Source organism: Leopardus geoffroyi, chromosome A1, assembly GCF_018350155.1.
Source record: "Leopardus geoffroyi isolate Oge1 chromosome A1, O.geoffroyi_Oge1_pat1.0, whole genome shotgun sequence".
Classification (NCBI taxonomy): Eukaryota; Metazoa; Chordata; class Mammalia; order Carnivora; family Felidae; genus Leopardus; species Leopardus geoffroyi.
Genome location: NC_059326.1, coordinates 70,919,763 through 70,944,059, shown reverse-complemented (window position 1 = coordinate 70,944,059; position 24,297 = coordinate 70,919,763). Strand labels below are relative to the sequence as shown.

Here is a 24,297-nt window from a genome sequence, read left to right as displayed (position 1 = left end):
AGAGAACACTATATCCTTTCTTCACTAAAGGCATTTTGCCAAATAAATTGCAAACACACAAGCTTTAATAACCACGGCCAAAAAAGCACTTGGGAACTCATTATGAAAATGTTTAAAATCACACACACACACACGCATGCGCACATGATATTTGATAAAACTCTTTCATATTAATAAAATTATGCTGAAAAAGCTACATTTAAGATTTTTAATTGGTGCTCCCCAGAAGTAAGTCCAAAGACTGATAGGCAATTACAAGTTGTCGTTTTTTTTCCCTCAAAGTCAATGTTTTTGGCTGTCTTTCCTGGCTTCTTTATTTTGGAGATGCTGTAAGAAAATCTACTTAAAGATTTTTTATGTAGCTAAAAGTAAACAATGACCTAGGTTTTGAAATAACCTTGTATTTTCAGTAAGCCAATGCAGGTGGATTCTCTCACTCACTCTCAGCCCTTTTTGATGCGGCTTATGATACAGCATTATGCTCCAAAACAGAACAAAGAAAAATATCCATTCACTTAGTACTGTGGTAACTCAACAGTAACTATGGCTAAAATAGCTCTAGAAACATAGGGACCTGGGAAAGAAAAAAGGACAACATGTGTTCTAGGTCCCACTTTTCAACTTTGTCTCATTTTTTACCTCTAGGCCTGAAGTTGTGGTAATATTGATATAGGCTATTTGGTAATATTAATAAGAAAGTAGAAATCTAATTCCACTCCTAAGTATATATCCCAGAAAATATATGCCCACAAAAAAACTTGTATACAAATGCTCATAACTGTATTACTCACAATATCTAAAAAGCAGAAACCCAAATGTCCATCAACTGCTCAACAGATAAGTGTGTTGTATCCATAAAATGAAATATTATTCAGCCATAAGAAGAAATAAAGTATTGATGTATGGTAGAATATGGATGAACCTTGAAAATATTTGCTAAGGGAAAGAAGTCAGGCACAAAGGACCACATTTTATGATTCCATTTTTATGAAAGATCCAGAACAGGCAAATATATTGAAAAAGAAAATAGATTAGTGTATACCTAGGGCTGGAGAGTTTCAGGGGCAATGACTGCTAATAAGTATGACATTTCTTTTTGGGGTGATAAAAATGTTTTAAAATTGTGGTGGTTACACAGCCCTGTAAATTGACTAAAAACCACTGAATTGCACACTTTAATGGGTAAACTGTATGATATATAAATTACATTTTTTAAAGAGTGTGTAAGCGTGCAAGTAGGGGAGGGGCAGAGGGAGAGGGAGGGAAGGAATCTGCCTCCCTCTCCTCACCCCACCTATTTCCTTGGCCCTGCTGCACCTCTTCTTTCACCATCTTCTAAAATTCTGCATCCTCTACTTACTTTTTTAAATTATTTTTAATGTTTATTTTTGAGAGAGAGGGCAGGGAAGGGGCAGAGTGGGGAGTACAGAGGATTCAAAGCAGGCTCCATGCTGACAGCAAAGAGCCCGATGCAGGGCTTGAAGTCACGAACCGTGAGACCATGACCCAAGCCAAAATCAAGAGTCAGACACTTAACTGAGCCACCCAGGCACCCCTGCATCCTCTACTTATTATCTCTGCTGTTTGTTGTCAGGCTGCTAAAATGTTAAGCTCCAGAAGGGCAGGTATTTGCTCTTGTTCACGGATGGATCTTAAGTGCCTAGAACAAGGCAGTTCCTCAACATATATTGGTTGGATAAATGAATGACTACTGAAATCCCACTGGACCCATCATCTGCCAACATTTGTGTAATGGTGACTTTACAAGCTAAGGGTATAAAATTTTGCTACACAGATTTTTACACAAAATGAACAGTGTAAGGGCAGCTGGGTGGCTCAGTCACTTGGGTGTCCAACTCTGTATTTTGGCTCAAGTCGTGATCTCATGGTTTGTGGGATTGAGTCCCACATCCGGCTCTGTCCTGACAGTGTGGAGCCTGCTTGGGAGTCTCTCTTCTCACTCTCTTCTCTCTCTCTCTCTCTCTGCCCCTTCGCTGCTCACCCCCTCTCTCTCAAAATAAATAAACATTTAAAAAAATGAACAGTGTTGAAAATTGATGTAAAGGGTTATTGCTGCTATTCAATATTTATTATGGCCTTGAAATACTCTAGGTGACACAGAGGAGATTCAACTCCATGAGTCTTAGAATAAAACCATGGATGTTGAGAAATTTACACTCTCCTAGCAAATGAAAATTCACAGGTAAAGGAGGACAACGTGTTTTAGATTTCCCAAGAGCTCAGTACCAACATTAGAAGTAGAGAGGAAAGAGCAGATTGCAGAGAGGAAGTGAACTTCGAGATGCTTAGAGTTCTATGGTGGTGCTTCTCCCTGCAATGACATGTGGAGATGGTCTTTAAACAGGGAGAGGTCTGAAAATATCTTGTGTTACAAAAGAAGATGAGTTAAAGTGACCTGTCTATCTTTATATAACACTGGTCCTCTTGTATGCAAAATGCATTGCTGAGTTTAGAAACGAGAACACACTGCTCTTATCCATAATTTGCAATTTTAGAAATGTTGCACCACATTTTCCAATGAGACTGTGGAAGCATTACCATATCCTAAGTCAAAATTTTGTATATTAAAAAACGTATTCTTATGGCATTTTCTGATTAAGACTAAAGAAATTCCCAAAGAAAAATATCTAAAGTAGTCACCTACAATATATTTGCTTTTTATTGAGAATAACTTAAGACCTTTTAAAAAAAAATTTAGAGAGAGAGACTGAGTGAGGAGGGGAGAGGTGCAGAGGGAGAGAGAGAGAATCTCAAGCAGCCTCCACACTCAGTGTGGAGCCCGACTCAGGGCTCGATCCCATTATCCTGGGATCATGACCTGAGCCAAAATCAAGAGTCGGACACTCAACTGACTGAGCCACCCAGGCACTCTGAGAAGAGTTTAAATAGCTAACAATCACTAATAATAATATAGTTATTAATAATAATAGCCAACAGCTAATAATATAGGTCTATATTGAAGAGTGATATTGTCTTCTTAAAGACATGAGACAGATCCAGTGCTCAAGCATCACCCAGGAGGCCCGCAATGCCAGCTTCAGAGGTGACAGCTTCCAACAGGAAGCAATCTCACCATCCCCGTATTCACAACTATAGCCAGCATAGGTGGTGCTTGGAGTTAAAATTAAAAATAAAAATATCAATGATCGATTACAGTTATACCTCTGGGCTTCAGCATTACTAGAGTCTAGCATCTTTCTTTCTTTTTTCCATCTTTTTTTCTTCTTTTGTTACATAAAGTCCATGTCATGTCCCAATACTAAGTCAAGAGGAGAACCAGAATTTGATTAGGCTTCCTGGGAACCACTGTAGTTTATGCTGTGTAAACACACACAAATGTTTTTGAGTTCTGTACTAGCTCACTAAACAACTCTTAATATATTCAAAGTGATTCTTTATAACACACTTTCTGGTAAATTTTAATGGTTGTCCAGAAGTTTCATTTATACACAAATATCATTTAAAAAGATAAGTAGCCCCACAGACTGTGAAGGACTGAATAAAACAATCATGCTTATCATCTCAAAACATCTCTTACTAGCAGTAAACTTTCAATCCCAAATCAAAATGTATTAAATGGCTTCCATTATGATTGCTATCAATACTAATTATAATACATTTTAATTAATAACTAGATGAGTTCTAACATTGTGCCAGGCCATGATCTTAGAAGTTTGGATACTTGATCTGATTTCATCATTTTAACAGTATCCTCAGTTTTCAAAGGAGAGAACAGAGACAGAAAAACCAACTTGCCTGGGGTCAGCACAACAAATATGGTGACAGTATTCTAACTTTCAGGGCCTACATTCTTAACCGTAACGGTCTCCTACCACCAAATTAAAACCAGGAAGCAAAGGAATGTGCATTAACTGCTCCAAAGTCACAACACAACTTATTAAAGGTTTGCATAGTGAGTTCCTTTCAGATTTGATTCATTTATTCAGAAGAATTCACTGAGCACCTGCTACATCTATTCTATTAGATACTGAAAGCAAGAATAGAGTAAGACACAGTCCTTGGCCTCAAAGCTGCAGGTCTATATGGGAGCCTCCCAAAGGGCACTGGGGAGCCTGAGGGCCTGAGATGAGAACTGCAGGTGAATTGAGAGGTGAGATCAGGAGTGCCTGCTGGCAGTGGGGTACACAAGTCTGTTACCGGAGTCCAGATAAAAGGGGAATCTCTCCAGGTGCCTGGGTGGCTCAGTTGGTTAAGCAACCGACTTCGGCTCAGGTCATGATCTCACGGTTGGTGATTTCAAGCCCCACGTCAGGCTCTGTGCTGACAGCTCAGAGCCTGGAGCCTGCTTCTGATTCTGTGTCTCCCCCTCTCTCTACCCCTCCCCTGTTCACGCTCTGTGTCTGTCTCTCAATAGTAAATAAACGTTAATTTTTTTTTTTTTTAAAGGGAGGAATCTCTCACACATGTCTTCAATGTATGAGTTTGGGTCCTTATCATCTCCTAATAGAACTTTTGCAATCATTTCCTAACTTTAGTTTTTTGGCTTCCAGTCTTTCCCTGGTCCCCACTGAGCCCTTGAATTTATCTTGCCCACTGCTATGGATTTACTCTGCCTAAAATACAATCATGTCCCTCCCCAGTGTGAAAACTTTCAGAAGCTCCTCGAAACTCAGTTCCAATTTCTTGGCATACTAAGTCCAAAGTCCTTCATTAAGTATCCCATCCTTTGCTAAGGGTGGGTCTGATGGATGCTGTTTTGAGAGCATGTGTCTAGAAATTACAAACAAGTTATGTTTCAGGAAATTATAAACTGCCATGAGAAATTCCACATAATTTGGATAGGGAGAACTTTATAAGCATTGCTTATATTCATGGAAATTTCCAACAGGCCTTTCACTAAAATTAAGTAATATGAGAAAATATGTCTATAAGGAAACCTAACTGATTGACTAAGACTAAACTTGTTTTGTAGTTTCAGGAACTCTGTCTGTAATCCTGAGATGTGTACTGTGTGGGGTGCAGAACACCATTTATATCTCAGTTGTAAGAGCTCTTAAAAGCTAAAAATAGGGATCTTTATGGGGAATGAAAAAGAAACTTTATAATATCCATGCAGTGGAAGGCAGGCTCTCAGTGAACTAGGAAATCTTTCAAAGATGAAGAGAATGAAACAATAATTTGAAACCATCAGCCAACTTTACATTTCCTACTTGGAAAATTAGGGTTCCTAGGCGTACCCAACTTTTTTTAAGGCTTATGAATTTTTTCCTTTGATTCTTAAAAGATACTTTGAAAAGAGCCTATGGAATTTTTGCCAATGGGAGAGGGCTCTTGAAAAGTATGGACAATGTACAAGTTCTTTGCGTACTTAATGCCTCACTACCTGTTCAAAGCCAAGACCCTAGAAGAGCAGCAGCGGTTCTGACAGCTGAGGACACCTCTGGGGGCTCCATACCCTGCATTCTGCTCTGAACCAGCTGGCCCCACTCTCTGATTGCTTTGAAACTGGCTCTTGTCTCTGTAACTCTTCATCTACATTAATACCTTGATTTGACCACACCATGGCTTTTGGGTTTGGTTTTATCCATTAATCCTATTTCCTGGCTGGGTTCCATCACCTTGGATCTGGCCAGGCCATGCTCAGTTCAACCCTCAGAAGCCAGGCTGGGATTGCTGTGCCAGTCTCATGCCAAGGAGTGTAGACACAGGTAATGGATAGTGCAGTTTTCCCTTCTTCTAATCTAGCAAAACAGTCATCTAGTCCAAATGGCCAGCAGGTTGTTAATAGTGAAGTATTATTTTTGTTCCTCATCTTTTTTTTTTTTTTTTTTTAATTTTTTTTTTCAACGTTTATTTATTTTTGGGACACAGAGAGACAGAGCATGAACGGGGGAGGGGCAGAGAGAGAGGGAGACACAGAATCGGAAACAGGCTCCAGGCTCTGAGCCATCAGCCCAGAGCCTGACGCGGGGCTCGAACTCCCGGACCGCGAGATCGTGACCTGGCTGAAGTCGGACGCTTAACCGACTGCGCCACCCAGGCGCCCCTGTTCCTCATCTTTAAAGTAATCTCTACACCCAATGTAGGCTTCACACTTACAGCTCTGAGATCAAGAGTTACACGCTCTACCGACTGAGCTAGCCAGGTGCCCTGAAAGATTTTTAGAAGAAATCTCTAAGGGTCTTTAGAGGAAATCAGGTGAATATGGAATGAGTTGACCAGTAAAATTTAAGAGAAAATGTTTCTTAGCACTATTAGGAATATATACTGTAGTTAAAAAGATAAGAAATTGGTTGTTTAAATAATACCAAATACATTATATGACTTCATAAAAACAATTTTTAATGTGGGTATTAGTTGCTTCTATTAAAATGTTCAATTTTATTCCAGAAATACCCAAAGACTACCTAAGAAATTGAGGCAACACACAACACACATACACACAAAATTGAGTCTTACTAATTATCACTGAATCATAAGTATGTTAAAGAATTAGATGCAAGGTGGCCTCTCAACTCTTCCAGTGACAGTTTATTTACTGTCTGTAAAAAGCAATATCCTTTAAGCAAGACTATATGGCAATCCTTTCCATAATCTGGCTGTGTGTGTGTGTGTGTGTGTGTGTGTGAGAGAGAGAGAGAGAGACAGAGAGACAGAGAGAGAGTGAGTGAGCACCCACATACAAGAGAGGAAACAAGAACCATGAAAGTTGCATGCTTATAGATTTAATATAAAAACATATTCTGTGCTTGAAGTTGTTCTACTCTGTTCAAAACTGACTTAGCTTCAGGGCGCCTGCGTGGCTCAGTAGGTACAGGGTCTGACTCTTGATATTGGCTCAGGTCATGATCTCCCGATCATGGGATTGAGCCCTGAGTCAGGCTCTGCAGTAAGCATGGAGCCTGCTTGGGATTTTCTCCCTCGCTCTCTGCCCCTCTCCCGCTTATGCATATTCCCTCTTGCTTTCAAAATAAATAAATAAACATTAAAAAAAAAAAACACCTCACCTAGCTTCATCCCCATGGGATGTTTACACAAGGGTAGTTAGTTACAAGTGACAGCTCCCACCATATTCTGTACAGCAGTGATTTCTAACAGACACTGAGTCCAAGACCCCCCCAGAGCTCTAGAGCTTCCAAAACGAACTTCCCCACACGACTTGCTTCTCTGCTGACTTTTGGGTGTACATAAAGATCATTTAACTTTTGTTGGAAACCCTCTCAAGCAGTGTGCAGATACTCAGGTGGGCCACAGGACACCGGGCCTCCCTTCCCATGTGCTCTGCCACACACAAGAGTAAGACACATCAGCATACCTTCCATGAGACCCCTAAGTACAGGTTTTCCCCATTATCTGAAAGTAAAGCATTCCTATGAAACCTTCTGTAAGCTGAAATGGCATAAAGTGAAGAAGTAATTATCATTAATTTATATGGAAATTTTTTTAGTCTTCCCAGATCCAAAAAATACCCTCTTAGGCTTTTCTGATACCTTACAATACATCTTGCTAACAGATGCACAAAATAAATGGAGATAAAGCACAAATGTTCACAGACACAGTTCAAAGCTCTGGTGGCTTGATGATGAGATGCTGAGTGTAGTTCTCGGGGAAGGAGTTTGGAGGGGCCACTCTTGCTGCTGTGGGTTTAAAATGCCTCTATAACGGTTTGGTATAAAACCTATGCTGAATGCTATTTTTGCTTTTTGCCTTTTTTCGCAAAAGCAAAAGTCCTCTAAGGATTTCTCTGAGTGAAAACAGGTAGTAATATAGGTCTTTCATAAAAGCAGGGGATATCTACCTATATAGGCAGCATCGGGTGACAAACAGGAAAACCTGAATACCACCAAGAACATCGTTCAGGAGAGCGGGGCATTTAAAAAAATTTTTTTAATGTTTATTTACTTTTGGGAGAGAGAGAGAGCGCACAAGCAGAGGAGGGGCAGAGAGAGAGAGGGAGACAGAGGATCCAAAGCAGGCTCTGCACTGTTCGTGCAGAGTCCAACATGGGGCTCAAACTCACGAACTGTGAGATCATGACCAGAGCCAAAGTCAGATGCTTAACCGACTGAGCCACCCAGGCGCCACGAGAGAGCAGAGCATTTTAAATTTTGTTAATGTAGGTGGGTTTGCCCATTTGTGGTGGCTTTTTGGGGCAGTGCAAATTTTCACACTAATGGTGTAAATTCAGCACCATATTTTGACACCTGCTACATCTGATTCAAATGCAAATAAAAAATTGGGTTTGCATAATGAAAAATCATTCATTTTTCCCTTTCCCATCCCAGCAGGAACAGAAAGCAATTCCAAGCCACTCTGCAAATGTATCCAAGGTTAGAGATTTTGGAGGGAGAAGCCAGCCAGCATCTCATGCCCCAAATCACTGAAGCACTTCAGACGACTGACTGACTTAAAATAGTAAGGAAGAGCGGGGTGGAGGGTGAGGGGGAGAGGGGAACCTTCAGGGAAAAATCCAGTGAACTTTGTCAATGTTCTGTTGCAGAACAAGTTCTTTCTAGAACCATCTGAGAGAGGCTTATCATGTTGGATTTGATCGCTGGGATTGGCTTAGGTGGCACACCCACCAGAGTCATCCCAGTGCGATGAGGGTCAGACCGCACTTGATCCCTTTGCTGGGGTCTAAGCTCAGCAATGCAATAGTTTCTTCAGGCATCCCCACTCATCCACCCCCAGACCGTCCCAAATGTCCTTCTCCTCTTCCCTGAACCCCCAGTGCCACTGCTCTCTGTGTGGCCTTTTCAGCCTTGCTGCCCAGAAAGTGTTCCAAAGCCCAAGTCCACCAGGCCTCCCTCTCCATGTTCCTTCTGGGAGGTAGAGCTGTGTCTGGGAGGCTTCTTCATTCTCCTTATCCTCAGCTTCTCCAAATGAAACCCACAGTAAATCCCTCCCCAGACTGATATCTTGGAAATGATTAATCTCTCAGATTAACCGAATGGGCTCAAATATAAAAATATTTTTAAAAAACAGTAGGGTCGTTAAAGAGTGACAGATTTAAGCGCCATCTGGGCTCGCTGGTCAGGGTGGCGCGAATTCCATCAAACGGCTGAACGGTGCACGATCTGGGAATCCCATCTGTTTTATCTAACATGAATCAGTCCAACAGTTTGGCCATTTTGATGTTAGAGCTGTTTAAAGAAAACCCTGGACATATAATACCAATAGTTTTTCCTTCTTTAAACTTCTAGAAAACAAAATATATGCTTGATTATAAGAATTAAAGATAGAAATGAAGTTTGACTTAATGCTAAGAGCAGCCCTAAATGAATTCTAAATTGACTTTTCATAAAATAATTATTTCCCCAGTTTTATTTTTTTTAAACCTTTGGGACCATATGTGGAGACTTTTCTTAGGGTTATCATATGAAAGTTTATATTAATAATTTTTTTCACTGAAAACTACATTGATAAGATTTTGGATCTTGTAAAACAGGAAACTGTTTTGGTTTTCTTTCTCATTTTAATTCTTCCTCTTCTGGTCCTCTCAACAAAATATTTTTTATGAAAATAATATAAAAGTACTATAATGGAAAGCAGTCAGAGATCTCACTTAGACAATTTTAACGGTTCTTAAGAAACATTTTTTTTTTAACAAGTCTTCTCCTAGTTATTATAAATTGCTTTTAACCTTTAGTACTTTGGACTGCTTCCCTGTCTTGCTGTGCTATAATAATTCTTAGAAACACTAATCAGATTTTCCTGTCCCCAATAATATAGTTCTGTTTCTGAACAGTAGCATTAAATTGCCCCAAAACAAATACCCTGGCTACCTAGTCTTTAACAAGCAAGAGAAAAAAATACATGATTTCTAAGAGTAAATACTTTGAGATTTCATTTTTAAAAAAATCATAAACTACAAATGAGATGATCTTTTAATTGGAAAATATTCTATGATATTGTGATTATAATTTCTATCTTTAAAAATGTGGAAGATAATCCTATTTAGTTATTATGAGGCATATTATAGTATTTTACACATGAAACACATAAAAACGAAGCAATCATAAAACCAACATTCAGGTAACTGTGCATTAAAAGCGGGATTGCACATTATCACGTGAGTTTATTCCATTTTTTGGTTGCCTTTTATAGCTCTTAATGTGAAACCAAAATAACTTCTTCAGTACTACGTTTGAGTTTTCTAGCCATTTTACATACTAAATATATTTCCTAAAACTGAATTCTCTGGAAATACAAAGCTGGCCCTATGCAGCATGTTACGAGCATGTGTATTTATTATTTCCTCATCCATAAAACCAGGATAATAATATCTTCCTGCAAAATTCTTTCAAGGATTATATTTAATAATGTTTGCAAAAGTACATTAAAAATTTTAAAGCACTGTGCAAATATAAGGTATTACTAACCCTAATAACAATAATTTCATATTCTTTATGGAACAAAAACTACCAAAAGTAAAATATCCTTTCTCCCAATCTCCCTTATGATTAAATAAAGACGCACATTTACTTATATGAATCCTTTCTTAAACAGCATTTCACAATTGGTTGTAAAGTATCCACTTCAGGGAATTACAAAATTTCAGAGAAAATTATTTCTACATTTGACAAATTTTAAAACGCAGAAGCCAATAGTCAAATTGCCAGAGACTTTACTTGGATCCTTTTCTTTCCTAAAAAGTTTCTTTCCTAAAAAGTTGCTGTGGCCAATTCAGAGCTCTCAGAGCACATGAAAACTTCTGTCTACCCAGAGCGGATAAGGATATACCTCTATGTTTATGACCCTGATCGTCTCAGGAAATGTCAGTGGTCAAGAGTTACAATCCATTTAGGTCATCGACTGAGGCAAACACTGGGACCACTAACTTCTCTTTTTTCTTCAAGAGTATAAAATAAATGAGCAAAAAAAAAAAAAAAAAAAAAAAAAAAGGTGGGGGGAGAAGTTCTGAAGGATAAATACTATTTACAAAGTCTTTAAGGAGAGAAACTGCACTGCTAAAATTTCATTAAATTTGCAGTCTTATCCCTCTCAGCATCACCTGAAACAAAAGGAATAGGTCCCAGCTTCAGGCTCCCAGTTTATTCTTTCCCCTTTCCCTGTGGTGACCAAGCCTGTGGCATGCTCCTGGAATATCAGTAGCAAATGAGATCCATCCGAACCCAGCTTTAGTGACAATGGAGCAGCTCAAGTTGTCCCTGTGAGATGCCAGCTGGCTTCTGCACAAAGGTAACAAGGTTTCTTTGTTTGTTGTTAATCCCTTTGGCTTTTTATCCTCCCCAATTCGTGCAGACATGCACAGGACACTTGCATCAGGTGGCTACAGTACTGATGTTTGGTCTCCACAACAGCGTGATGCCCACATCTTTAGGCATATCCCCAGCTCTAGAGCCTGAATACTGGTTCAGCATGCACACCAAAAAAGAGGTCAGTTGCACTTGGCTGCAAGATGGTTCTCCTGCCCAGCAGTGGAATGTGAAGACACACGCTAGACCATGAGATATGGGTGGGCAACAAAGAGTGCTTGGGTAAAAATGACAAGTAGTTACAGTTGTGGGAGAACTACCACAGAGGCATTTTCCCTTGGCCAGGTAAAATGACCCTACTGAAGCAGAAAGTTGTCAACCAGAAAATGTTATTATTTATACTCATGCATGTGGCTAGTATCAAACGAGGCCCTGTTTGCTCCAGTTTCATACATGATTCCATCAATGGATACCTATCTCTAGGGTTTATAAAGTTAGGAAGAAATTTTCCCTGCGGGCTTCACCTAAGTAGCACAATGTGAGCTAAGAGAAGTGATGAGCTTGTACTGCCCCATTTTCATTCCAGTATATTCCTTGCCAAAATAATACTTTGAAACCATAGTTCATTTAACTATATCTCATTCCCTGTGACTTTATGCATTTGAGTAATTTTATTAAACCTTGATTTAAAGAAAATGTTGTCAATCCTGCATCTAGCATGAGATGTTTTATCTTTGTACCAACAGTGACCATCTCAGATCTCAGCACTGTATTTTGAGCCACAGGACAGTGGCCCATTTAAAGGTAAATAAGAAACTCCTTCCCCCCCAAAATTTCAATGTCTCATTATCCCTTACCAAAACTGGTGTAAAACTCAGTGAGAATTGGGAAATATTTTATAAATATATTTATAAATATTCTGAACTTTATAACTTATTAAACTGGACGATGGCAAAGTATAAGACAGTATCACCCATTTGTCAGGTTAACCCATAAATCTGTACCTTTATATGTGACAATTTGTCAAGTTAGCAAAACTAATGAAAAAATAAACCTTCTCCTAAAAATCTTAGTTTTCAACTCATAACTATTACCTGAAAAAATCTTTTAAGGACTTAGAAGATATAGGGGCGCCTGGGTGGCTCAGTCAGAAAAGCATGTGGCTCTTGATCTTGGGATCGTGTGTTTGAGCCCCATGATGGGTGCAGAGATTACCAAAAAAAAAAAAAAAAAAAAAAAAAAAAGAACAAACAACAACAAAAAGAAGATATAAACCTATTTTTTCAAAGCATAAATTCAACAAAATAGAACCAATGGTCTAATGTCAGTAGCTAATGCAATTCTCTCTCCACAAAAGCAGCTATGGGGAAGAGACACTAGAAAAGACTGAAAATCTACTTTGGCTCAAGATAATTGATAAAATTCTATTCCTCCCTTTAAAAACAAAACCAAAAAAAAGTGATTTTCTCTGTGTCAGCTTTTTAAATGATTTTGAGTGTAACATATAGTCAAATTACTAAAGATCACACAGCACAATTAAATGTGTGCTGAGATGTATCTTAAATAATCTCAAACTTCTAAAACTTCTGTGGCTTTAGCAAAAGCATCATAAAGTACTCGACAACCAGAGTAAACCTCTTTAAAGCGACAAAATAGCAAGGAAAGGTCAGGGAGCCAAGCAGGTCAACAAAGTCCTTCTTCCCAATCTGGGGTCATTCTTCCCTCCGGCACTGATTGGTCTCCCAGTAAATTCCACATTAGCTCCTCCCTTCAGCTGCAGCAGAAACACTTGAACTGCCTTCTCTCTCCACAAAAGTTTAGTTTGCTGATTGGGCATGAAACAAAGGGAAGACAGCAGGGGTACAATTTATAAGGGGGCAGGCAAGGTTGACAGGCTATTGTGCTCTGGAGGCATCCACAAGCTGTTAATTCTATTTTAACATCGTTAATAAGACTGTTAACACATCAGACTTTGTTTAGAGACCTTGAAAACATCAACAAACTATTAAACGATCCACCTGAAATAAAATAGTATCCACTTTGGAAACATCAAAATCATACTTTTTTTAATCCTTAAAACTGAAAGACTAAAGAAAGGAAAAAGGAAATCTATTACTGTAAATCATGTGCAAATACCCCCAAATTCTTACGTTTAATACTCTTGAAACATTCTTTTTTATTTTGACATCATCTTTGATCTGTGAATTTTCAAAATAAGGAAATCATATCAAAATAGTTTTACTTCCATTTACATATGCAAAAAGGGATTTAAAAACAAATGCACAGGTTTAAATATTTAAAATGAATAATTAGTCTGGCAGATTAACAGCACTTAATTTTGCAATAGAATAACATTTTGAGCTCAGTCTGTAAAGAAAGAAGAAAACACTCCATTATATAAGGCAAGTTTTTGTATTATACCCTCACATCCAACTAAAATACTACTAAGTAATTTTAGCAAGAGTAAAAAGTTCCAATTCATGACTTAAGAAAAAGAAAATTTTCTAAATTTTATTTTGCTTTTTTTTCTCCTTTGCTTTACTTAGCTTAATTTTAAGAATTAAGATTATTCAAAGTAAAAAGTACTATGCTTAAAATCAAGGTGACCAAATAACCAATAACTGACATTCAACAATGTTTATAAAGAAGAAATTTTAATTTGAATTTTTGGTGTAAATGTATTTTTGATGTCAAACTCTTTTCAATTAAAATAGCATATTTCTTATGGGATAATCTACTAAAATTACTATAATTGACACCTAACTATATTTTCATGTAAAACCAAAAATATATATTACAAAGAATTTTTAGTAACAGCTTAAAAACAATTTTCTGGACACTATATCAGAAACGAATGGAAAAACTTGAAGCATTTGGGATATGGCTTAAAGTACTGATTTTCTAACACACTATAATGCAAATTTGTAGGTGTTAATTTTAAACATCCTTGCCTGTGATTTAAAACAACAGTTACTTAATGCTCTTGCTAGCACTGGAGTGAAAAATTAAAAGCATGAGAAATTAAGGTGGAATCAAATTATGTAGAAGGGATATACAGCTTACAGAAGAGAGCAGGGAATTCTAGGAGATATTTAAATCTTTTGACTCCTTTGAGTGCAGCTGTTTATCGGTGACCAGTGGTGGCCTAGGGTTAGGGGAGATGGTGAATGAAAACACTGTGGAGGCTACTCACGAACCAGGACATTAATGTGAGAACACGGAAGTGTAAACTCATGGGCAAACGCTGAGACAACTCAAAATGCAATCTCCGCGTTGAACACAACACAAGAGTGAGTTCTCAACAGGTCAAATGACCAATGAGCAAACGCGGGTTCAAGGCATGACGACTTTGGGTGACACACTCTGGGAAAGCATCAATCACCACACATTTTTACAAGTGGAAATCAAGGCAGGAACTCTGAATGATGACTGACGAAGAAATAACATTTGGCTACCACTGTTCAATTGCCTTTCCCAAATACGATGCCGGGTTTATCTCTCCGGCTTCCTACAATCTTTCATGTTTCAGATACACACATTTCAGCCCGAGTGTTTCAGTTGCCATAACAACTTCATAAATTTGTTCTCAGATGTCCTTTTTAATCACATCCTTTTTTTTGAAAAAGCTGGATGGGTCAGGACAGTGCCTCCAATTTATTTGGTTCATACCTGGCTCATGAGGAGTTGGGGTATTTGTTCCCTTACGTTAAGAAGCTCAAACACCTGAAAATAATGTCACTATTCCTCTCTATAGGCAAAGAAGATGTTTTTAAAAAATGTGTTTGCATGTGGCCTTATCATCAAATTTTTAAAACCTAGGCGACAATGCCCAGGAATCGTCCCCTGGTTCATGACGTACAGAGATTGCTAACGCTGCCCAGTCGTGTACAGAAGGGCCCCGTGCACAGAGCAGCCGCTTTATTTCCAGATATCAATTATTTATACTGTCAAACAGGTTTTTGATAGAATTCTAGTGGTTTTAATTGGCTTCTAGTGACTATTATTACTAGTATCTTTAAAATAGTATCCACCTCACGATAGGAAAACAAAACCATGCGAGTATATAATAGTTTCAACAGCATACATTAATTTTTTAAATACTTAGCAATATTTTCGGATTTCATTCCAATAAAGAAGGCACAGTAACCCTGGCACCATTAAACAAATGACTTTTGCCAACATCAACAACCAGACAATGGAAAACAGGACTCCACCAACAAATGGAGAGCGGGTGTCAAAAAAATTCAAGCTGAGGTTTTTGCATATGTAGTGAAACCAAAGGCACTCCCAGAAGGTATTGAAATGCACAGATAAGAACACAAAAGGCCCTAAAGTGGTTTTGAGGGTCACAATTTGCTATGAAACACAGCAGATGGAAACATGTGAAAGTCCACTTGAGTGAATTTAGAATGCTGGAGTATAAAATAAAATCTGAGAGTAATGGACAAATTAGGGCAATCGACAATTCTCGAGTTTTATCTTTAGGTGCACTATCACTTTGTTAGAACAGCAATATATTCATATATATATATATATATATATATATATATATATATATATATAAAATTAGGGGAATGAGGTAGAGGGGGAACACGCTGTTTATAACCCCATTTGTCGAAATTAAAATACAGGGCAAACGATACGCAACTAAGTACGAGCAAAAAGTAAATATTGGCTATATTTAAGGAAAGAGATAAGAGCAGATGTTATTTAAAAAGTTGGACCTTTAACTTCAAAAAATACTACACAGGACTAGTTTTTTGCTACTGGAAAAAAATCTTTAATTATGTAAAGAGCGAAGAGAAGGTGGGACTCTTTACCTTTGAATACTAAATTAGGAAGCAGCCGCATCAAAGGCAGGCTTGATCCGTTCTGCCTGAAAAATTAATAGGCTTGACAAGTCCTTTACAATATTTTCTAGAATCGCAAAAAAAAGAGGTTCTAGTGACACCCACAGTCTCAGGAACAAAATGCAGCCGTGAAGAAGGGATTGGGGTTGGGTGAGGGCTTGTTTGTTTGGGGGTTGTTTGTTTTTCCTTCATCACAATGGATAAAGCCTTCAGCCCCGACTGGAGGATCTACATGAGGACTTCCTCCAGCTTCTTTTCTCTTCTTCCTCTCTCCACTGCCACTGCCCCACCGCCTGTCGGCTGTCAGAGAAGGCCTGTAGCTACACGGGGCCTGGCTGGAGGGCCTGGCCACCCCAACCCTGCAGTTTCAAAGGGCAGGGAGTTGAAAGGAGGGGAGAGCTGTGAGAGGGGCAGGGATGCTGAGGAGAGACATCAATTCAGCATTCCTCAGTGGCCTCAGATCTTCGCACTTGTTTTCTTTCCCCCTCTTCGCTCCTGGAAGGGTGAGGCGGGAACCAACACTTCAAAGGGGAAACTTCTTGGAAGGACTTGTTAGCTAGCTCTGCACTTCCCATCAGCGTGATTAGCACCCAAGGTTGTTATTAAATGATAAAAACAAAATCATCTCTCTTAAAGAAAACCACTTTACAGCTCCTGAGTCACTTGCTGATGAAGATGTTGGTGTTCTGGAGGGGGGTGGGGAGGATAGCACAATGGCCTTGCCTTAGCTCAGCTCCTTTCAGAAAAATGGAAGGCACACCTCTGCAGAGTGGGGACACACAGGCGGCCTTCTGCTAACACACCAAACTCTCGTCCTCTCTGCACCCGACTCCTGCTGCTGGGAGTGGGGAGTGCGAATACGGGCCAGAGCTCCATCAGGAAGGGGAGGGACGGAAAAAGGTCGCCAATTCAATAGTAGGAAGCCACCGAATGGGGCAGGATAAGGCAGGCACACAGACTTGGGCTCTGTGTCTGGGACCGAGAGGAAACATGGAGGTTCAAGGCAAATGCCTCCCAATGAAACAAACTTGGCTTACATTACTGGGAAACACTGATAAAGAAACTAGCTGAAGAGGACTATTTAAAGAAGAAGGAGAGGAGAGCTACTAATTCACTCAAGAACAAATCTTAATTGCTCAAAACCAAGCAGCTAAATTTCAAGAATGCCTAAGAGGACTTTCAGAATATAACCTGCAGCACAAAACACACACAATATTATCTTGGAAAAATAAAAGATTTTCAGGATCAAAAATCAACTCAGAACTTTACCTTAATCTTTCCTTTTTTTTTAAGGGTTTAATTTTTTCCCATCACCCCCCAATTAGGTCAGAATGTAAGTAATGTTATTACAATTTAACTATAAGCCATTTATTTTGCTACCTTTTTAAAAGAAAAGATGAAAGAGATGCATGTACCTTATTCCTAAAGAGCTCAAAATCTGAATTTAAAAGAATAAAACTTTCCTAAACAATTAGAAAGTCAAGAAGGGTTTTTGCAAGAACTATCAAAAGACAATATTTATATAGAATTTGAGCATTAGCAGCTAGCCTGACACAGCAAAACCATTGTATTTTCCACTAGTTTTGTTTTGCTATATACAGCTGTGTTTTCACAGATGCAAAGCCATGTGTCTCCACCAAAAGGTCTAGGCTTCCCTTCAGATGTGAATGCAGATCAAAGGTTCAAACGCAGAAATACAAGATCCTTTTCCCTTTGGAACATGTTTTTATTTTTCTGCAGTGGCTGCAAACCAGAATTTCCATCTGTTGTCCTTCTGCAGCATACAGGTTAACCTTAGCAGTGGGGCTCGGCACACTGTTATCTCCGCTAAGAAGTGCGCAGATGAAGCACGTCTGCATGTATGCTCTGAACAGCTCCCCGACATGCCCACCCAGCTGAGAGAGAACGGCACCAGGCAGGAGCAGAACCCATTTCAGTTGATACTGAAAAATTAATTTTTAAATTCCTCTGAAATATCAGATTATAAATTTAAGATGGGGTTTTGCTTTTATACAACATGCATCCTGATAAAGATAATAATATCAACTGTGATTTCCTGCCTATCCCTTCTCCCTCCTATACCCAGTAGTATGTAATAAGACATCCTGCATTTGACTCTGTTTTATGGAAAATCCTCTAATAGGAAATAATTTGATAAAAAAAAAAACACCTCATTAATCTTAAGTCATTTTTTATTTCATTACAAGTTAGTAATCCATAATTTTGAATGGAAATATTTTTTTAATTAAAAAAAAAGTTTATTTGTTTTGAGAAAGAGAATGGGGGAGGGGCAGAGAAGTGGGGGGAGGGAGAGAATCCTAAGCAGGCTCTAAGCTGTCATCACAGAGCCTGATGTGGGGCTCAATCCCACAAACTGTGAGACCATGACCTGAGCCAAAGTCAAGAGTCAGACACTCAGGGATACCTAGGTGGCTCAGCTGGTTGAGCATCTGACTTCAGCTCAGTTCATGATCTCACAGTTCCTGAGTTCAAGCCCCACATCAGACTCGCTGCTGTCAGCACAGAGACTGCTTTAGATCCTGTCTCCTTTTCTCTCTACCCCTCCCACACTTGTGCTCTTGCTCTCTCTCTCTCAAAAATAAATAAAACATTAAAAAAAAAAAAAAGGAGTCAGACACTCAACCAACTGAGCCATGCAGGTGCCCCTGGAAATATTTTTTAAAATTTATCAATTTTTTTAAAATAATCTTTCCCTTTGATTTCTATTCCTTTTATTGAAGATACCCTCAGAATGACTGGAGAGAAATAAGTTTCCCTGCTCCCTACTCTGAAAATGAATTTACTGCCATGAAAACATCTGCTTAGAAAAACAGTAAAAATAAAGCACTGAAAAAGTGGGAGCCTCTGAAGGTATTTTTGGCAGGTTTTTAAGGTCACTAAATTGAGGGGATGAGAGAGATAGAGACAGAGAGTGGGGGGGGGGGGGGGAGGGCGGGTAGAGAGAGAGGCAGGCATATCTACCTATCTGTAGAAGAGCCAAAGAGGTTAGAGGGATGAATGGATGGATGGAGATGACAGATACAAAGCTTTGGCTACTCCCTTTAGAGATTCTACAAAAACCCAAAGTGGAAAGTGTCAGGAACTGGTCCTAATGCTAATGTCTGAGTGCCATCTAGTGGTCTGCCTAGAACTGCACTCTGGTCTAGCTACACCTGGAAACTCCATCCTATGCTATGGTCTGTGGCTCCTTACTGCATATCTCCACCCCATTTTGGCTCATTCAGTACTCCCAATGCTCCCATCCAATAATTGTAGCTTTTCTGTCCTAATTACCAAATAAACCAAAAATACAAAATGCCTCCGAAAACAAAACGATAAGAGGGATGATCCCAAAGGTTGGGGTGGGTCTCCCAGAAGCAAAGTGTATCACAGGTGTTCTCAATGAGGGCTGCCTCCAAGACATGTGCAGAAGCAGTTTCTACATAAGAAGTTGTTATGACCACACCTGAAGGACCAGACTAAACACATAGGGAGCCCTACTATCTACACCCGTGTCAGGATGTTAAGCTTTAGGGGGCAGATAATTAGCTCTATGACTGGGCATCAATATTCCTCCGTAGGTACTGAGAGGTAGAAAACAAGAGGTAGGTAGTCTGTTACACCTGAAAAGTACCTACTCCAACTCTCACTTTCCAACTGAAGTGACTCAGAAAGGTGAAGGCTTGTTCCCAGTGACCTGGGGAGACAAGAGGACTCATTTCATCATTTTCCCCTGCTCCGAGAAGGGGTCACTGAGAGGAGGGTGAACAGCTCTGAGAGTGAGCGGGGATGTGGGGGGGAGGGGGGTACCTACATGCTCCACAGACAGTGCTGCAGAATCCTGTGCCAGGGTACATGGCGACTCAGAGAGCTTAGTCAAAGCCAGCCCTGGCACATTAGTGTCTTATGCAGTGGTAACGGAGACTGATTTTCCTGTTACCTGTCTCACTCCTTCTCCCCTCCCTTTTCACTTTAATAACAAAAGTAAATGGTTACATCACACTGTTCTAAGCTCACACCTGTTCTAAGCTCTTTCAATTTTATCTCACCGAATCCTCACAAAAAGTCTTTAGGTAGATACTATCATCCACATTTCAAAGATAGGGCAACCAGGCTACAGAGGTAAAGCCAGCTCACAACAGTGGCAGTGCTGGGATCAAGTGTGGGAGTCTGGCTCCAGCCTGGGTTGCCTCCACAAAAGCATCTTTCTCCTCTGTATGAAAACATGGACACTTAAAGCATTTAACAGTTAAAGAAGGTGTTTGGGGCTAACAGGGTCAGTCCTTGGATATGTAGGACAAGGGCTGCCATGTAGTAAGTGTGTCATGTCAGAGCATCAGTTTGTCTGACTGTAAGACAGGGCTATGTTATCTGTCCACCTCAGAATAGGTTGCTGAAAATGCAATGAGATCATCTGTGCGGATATGCTCTGTAAAAAGTCATGTCCAATGGAACAGAGGTGGTATTCATTTTCATCCCATGAGACCATCCCTGTTGCCCGACATCCAGAGAGGGCCTCTAACAAACTGACAACAGACGGTAGAAGCGAGGCCGACAGTTTCCATTCTTCAAATACTGACTTTGATTGTAAGTTCCATGGAGCAGGGACCCACAGTGTGTCATTATTGGGATGAGAGGACGTTCCCCTCTCCACATTATGCCAGGGCCCAAGAGGCAAAATGGATTTAGGAACCGTGAATTATGAATAATAATGAGAGATAATTATGCTGATATTAATCCTAGTAAAACAAGCACAGTGGTTAATATTTCAAGCATACCTTGAAGCACCTCTCCAGCCATCTGAGGCAGCATCCTGAAGTACTCATGTGAGTGTGGTGGCCCATAAGGGAGGACAGATGCCCAGAGCTGACTGACCCACATGCCTGTCCCACCCACTAGAAGCCACTGTCCCGGCTTCATTCTGAGTTGCACTTGGTGTGCAGACACCTGAAAAAGCACAGCTACAGTGACAGCAACAAGATGCAGCACTGCAGCACCCGCCATACTCCTCTGAATTCTTTCCCCAACCCTGCTTTACTGAGATATAATTGACATACATTATTGTGAAAATTTAAGATATACAACGTAATGATTTGATATACATAACATTGCAAAATAATTACCACAATAACATTAGGTAACATATCCATCAGTTCACATAATTACCCTGTGTGTGTGTGTGTGTGTGTGTGTGTGTGTGTGTGTGTGTGTGTGTGTAGTGAGAACATTTAAGATCTATCTACTTCAGTCTGGCAGGGAGAGGAGTGCTTAAGACAGTTGAGTTGCTGCATGGAAAGAATGGGCTTCAGAGTGGGTCTGGGCCTGAATCCTGGTTCTGCCAAGCATCACCATGTGATCCTAGCAAGATTCTTAACTCTCTGGCCCATGTGCTCATCCAATATGAAACAGGATCACAACACCTGTCCCAACCAGAGTTAAACGAAATGATGTAGTCACAAAGTTTTGCACCAGCCTTGGAGGGGAGCTCAATGTATACTCATTGAATGACAGAAAGAAAGGAGGGGGATCACCAAGAGATGATGGCGGTGTGCATCACCATGGGAACTCCACTGTAAGGAGTGTACAGCACGGTTCACATTTCCCTCACGCACGCAAAACGCACAGCTTAATGCTCAAGAACACAGGTTCTGGAGTTGGGCAGACATCTAAGTTTTGTTAAAATACTACTTAATTTTAAAATTAAGACAATCTGACTTGTCTCAATGTGGCTCACTCCCGGCTTTGAGGCCAGAGGCTCTATGTTCTATCCACTTTCAGTCACTGTTCTGATGTGATTGCTTTGGAGACCTTGATATAAAGCAAGACTATGGTGACACTGGAAGCACGATAATACTGTGGGCAAGAAAAGACTGGAGAGCTGAAGATTTGGCTGAACAGGCCCACCCCTCCATATGTGGGCCTCAGGGCTCAAGTGAAGGTCTGAGGCCCCAGGCCTCAAGCACCAACCAATCCTTCCTCTTTGTGCCCTGGTTTGGTCCTGTATGTGTGTGGACATGCCAACTTGCACATCCAAGCTCAGTGTTTCACTTCCCAGCACACCTCACCCTTTAGCCACCACCTCAGGTCTGGGGTGTAACCGCTACAGTGGTACCGTCTGCCCACCAGGACAGACCCAGGGTGAAATTCATGGATGCCCAGCTAACAGTGACATTTCCCAGCCTCTCCTGTGTCTGGGTGTATTCATGAGACAAAGTTCTGGTTGACAGGGTATGGTCAGGGTGACCAGAAGTATGAAACGTCCATAAAAGAAGAGCACATCCTCCGGGTTCCCTGTGTCACAGGCCAGGTCAGAGCAGCCTTCCTAGATAAGATGCTGAGGGTGGACGATCCACAAGATGAAAGGAACCTGGGTCCTCCCAGAGCCATCCTATACACCGTCTGCCACCAACCTACACTTAAAGTGAGAGATAAAGTGTCTTTGATAATGGCACTGTATTTGGGGGCCTTTTTGTTACAACATCCAAACCTGTACCCAACATTTATCTCAGTTACCCTACGTGTTTGAAATGGGTACCTAGATCACTGTGCCTAGCATATTAGCACTCGAATCAGTCTAATTTTGAGAAGAACAAATAAACCAAAATTATACAGTTGGTCCACTAGGACATATGGACCACTATGAAATTCCTAAGTATAAGGGAAGGTTAAGAAAAACTAGCAAGGGGGACACTTGGGTGGTTCAGTTGGTTAAGCACCTGATTCTTGATTTCAGCTCAGGTCATGATCTCATGGTTTGTGAGACTGAGCCCAGCATTGGGCTCTGTGTTGGCAGTGTGGAGCCTGCTTGGGATTTTCTCCCTCTCGCTCTCTCTGCCCCTCCTCTGCTCATGCTCTAAGACTCTCAAAATAAATAAGTAAACATTAAAAAAAAAAAAAAAAAAAACTAGCAAGGAGGAAAAAAGAAAAAAAAAAACCTGGAGGACAAATGGAAAGCCAAGGAGAAAATAATCATAACAGCTTCTTGTGTAGTAGTTTAAATTTCCAAACAGATGTATGTGATTAAGGAGACATTTTAAAATGAAACATCATTATTTCATTTGGTCATAACAATAATGGTGCCATTACCACCAGATGCGTAAAGTGAGACAAAGATAGTTGCCCTGGAGGTACAACCAAGTAACTTTAAGTCTAGAATCCTAGATGCTCTCTCCCAAAGTTTTTTGTTTTTTTTTTTTTTTTCAGATAGCCATCTTTGTCCCTAGGTTATCAGCCTCATGACAGTGACTCCTCTGTGGCCAATTACTTAACTCTACTCTTTTTTTTTTTAATTTTTTTTAATGTTTATTTATTTTTGAGACAGGGAAAGACAGAGCATGAACGGGGGAGGGTCAGAGAGAGGGAGACACAGAATCTGAAGCAGGCTCCAGGCTCTGAGCTGTCAGCACAGAGCCCGACGCAGGGCTAGAACCCACAGACCGCGAGATCATGACCTGAGCCGAAGTCTGCCGCTTAACCGACTGAGCCACCCAGGCGCCCCTTAACTCTACTCTTTTTAAAACATCTATCACCATACTCCCATTCTGAAATCTATAGGCACTCCTACTTGCCTAGAAAGCGAGGTCCAAAATCCTTAGCCTAGAAGTCCAGGCTCTCCACAATCTGATCCAAACACAACTTTCCAATCTCATTTCCCGCCACCCCAACACAAACTCTTGCCTTCAACTGGGCTTGTCTTCTCAGCACACTGAGCACCATCTTGCCTCCCCAGTGTCACACCCATTCTACTATGCATGTTCAAAGCCTACTCATCGTGGAAATATTCTTTTATTGCCACTTGCTCATCATGTCTCTCCCAGCCCATCACTGCAACTCCTCCCACACTTGGCTGACACAGCCCTTTCCACTTGGGAGAGTGGTATCCATTGTTTCGATTTGACTTATAAGGAGAAATAACCTTCAGGGGCACCCTCACCCCCAGAGACTAGCTAAGAAGCCAACCATTCTCACGCAGAGGCCTCTGCATGGTTCCACCACAAGTGGTACAGGGCCATGACACCACTGAGCAGGGTAACTAGTACTGCTGGCACGCACACCGACCTTTCCCACTTCAGCCTACTCTGTGCCTATTGTGAACCCTGCAGCCACAGGTCACACTTTTGGTGAACAGCAGGGGCTGTGTTATCATCTCTTCCCTGGGATATCTGTACTTTTATAGAGCACTTCCTTCTTATTTGGGTAGAAAGTCTTGCTCAAATCCCTAGCAAGTCACATCAGACAGGCCAGTC

The 24,297-nt window shown here is 40.4% G+C and overlaps 1 protein-coding gene across 8 annotated transcripts in view; it reads right to left on the bottom strand.

The window, feature by feature from the left end:
• CLYBL (citramalyl-CoA lyase) overlaps positions 1-24,297 on the bottom strand; it is a 260,795-nt gene that overhangs the window by 192,713 nt on the left and 43,785 nt on the right. The window lies entirely within an intron of this gene.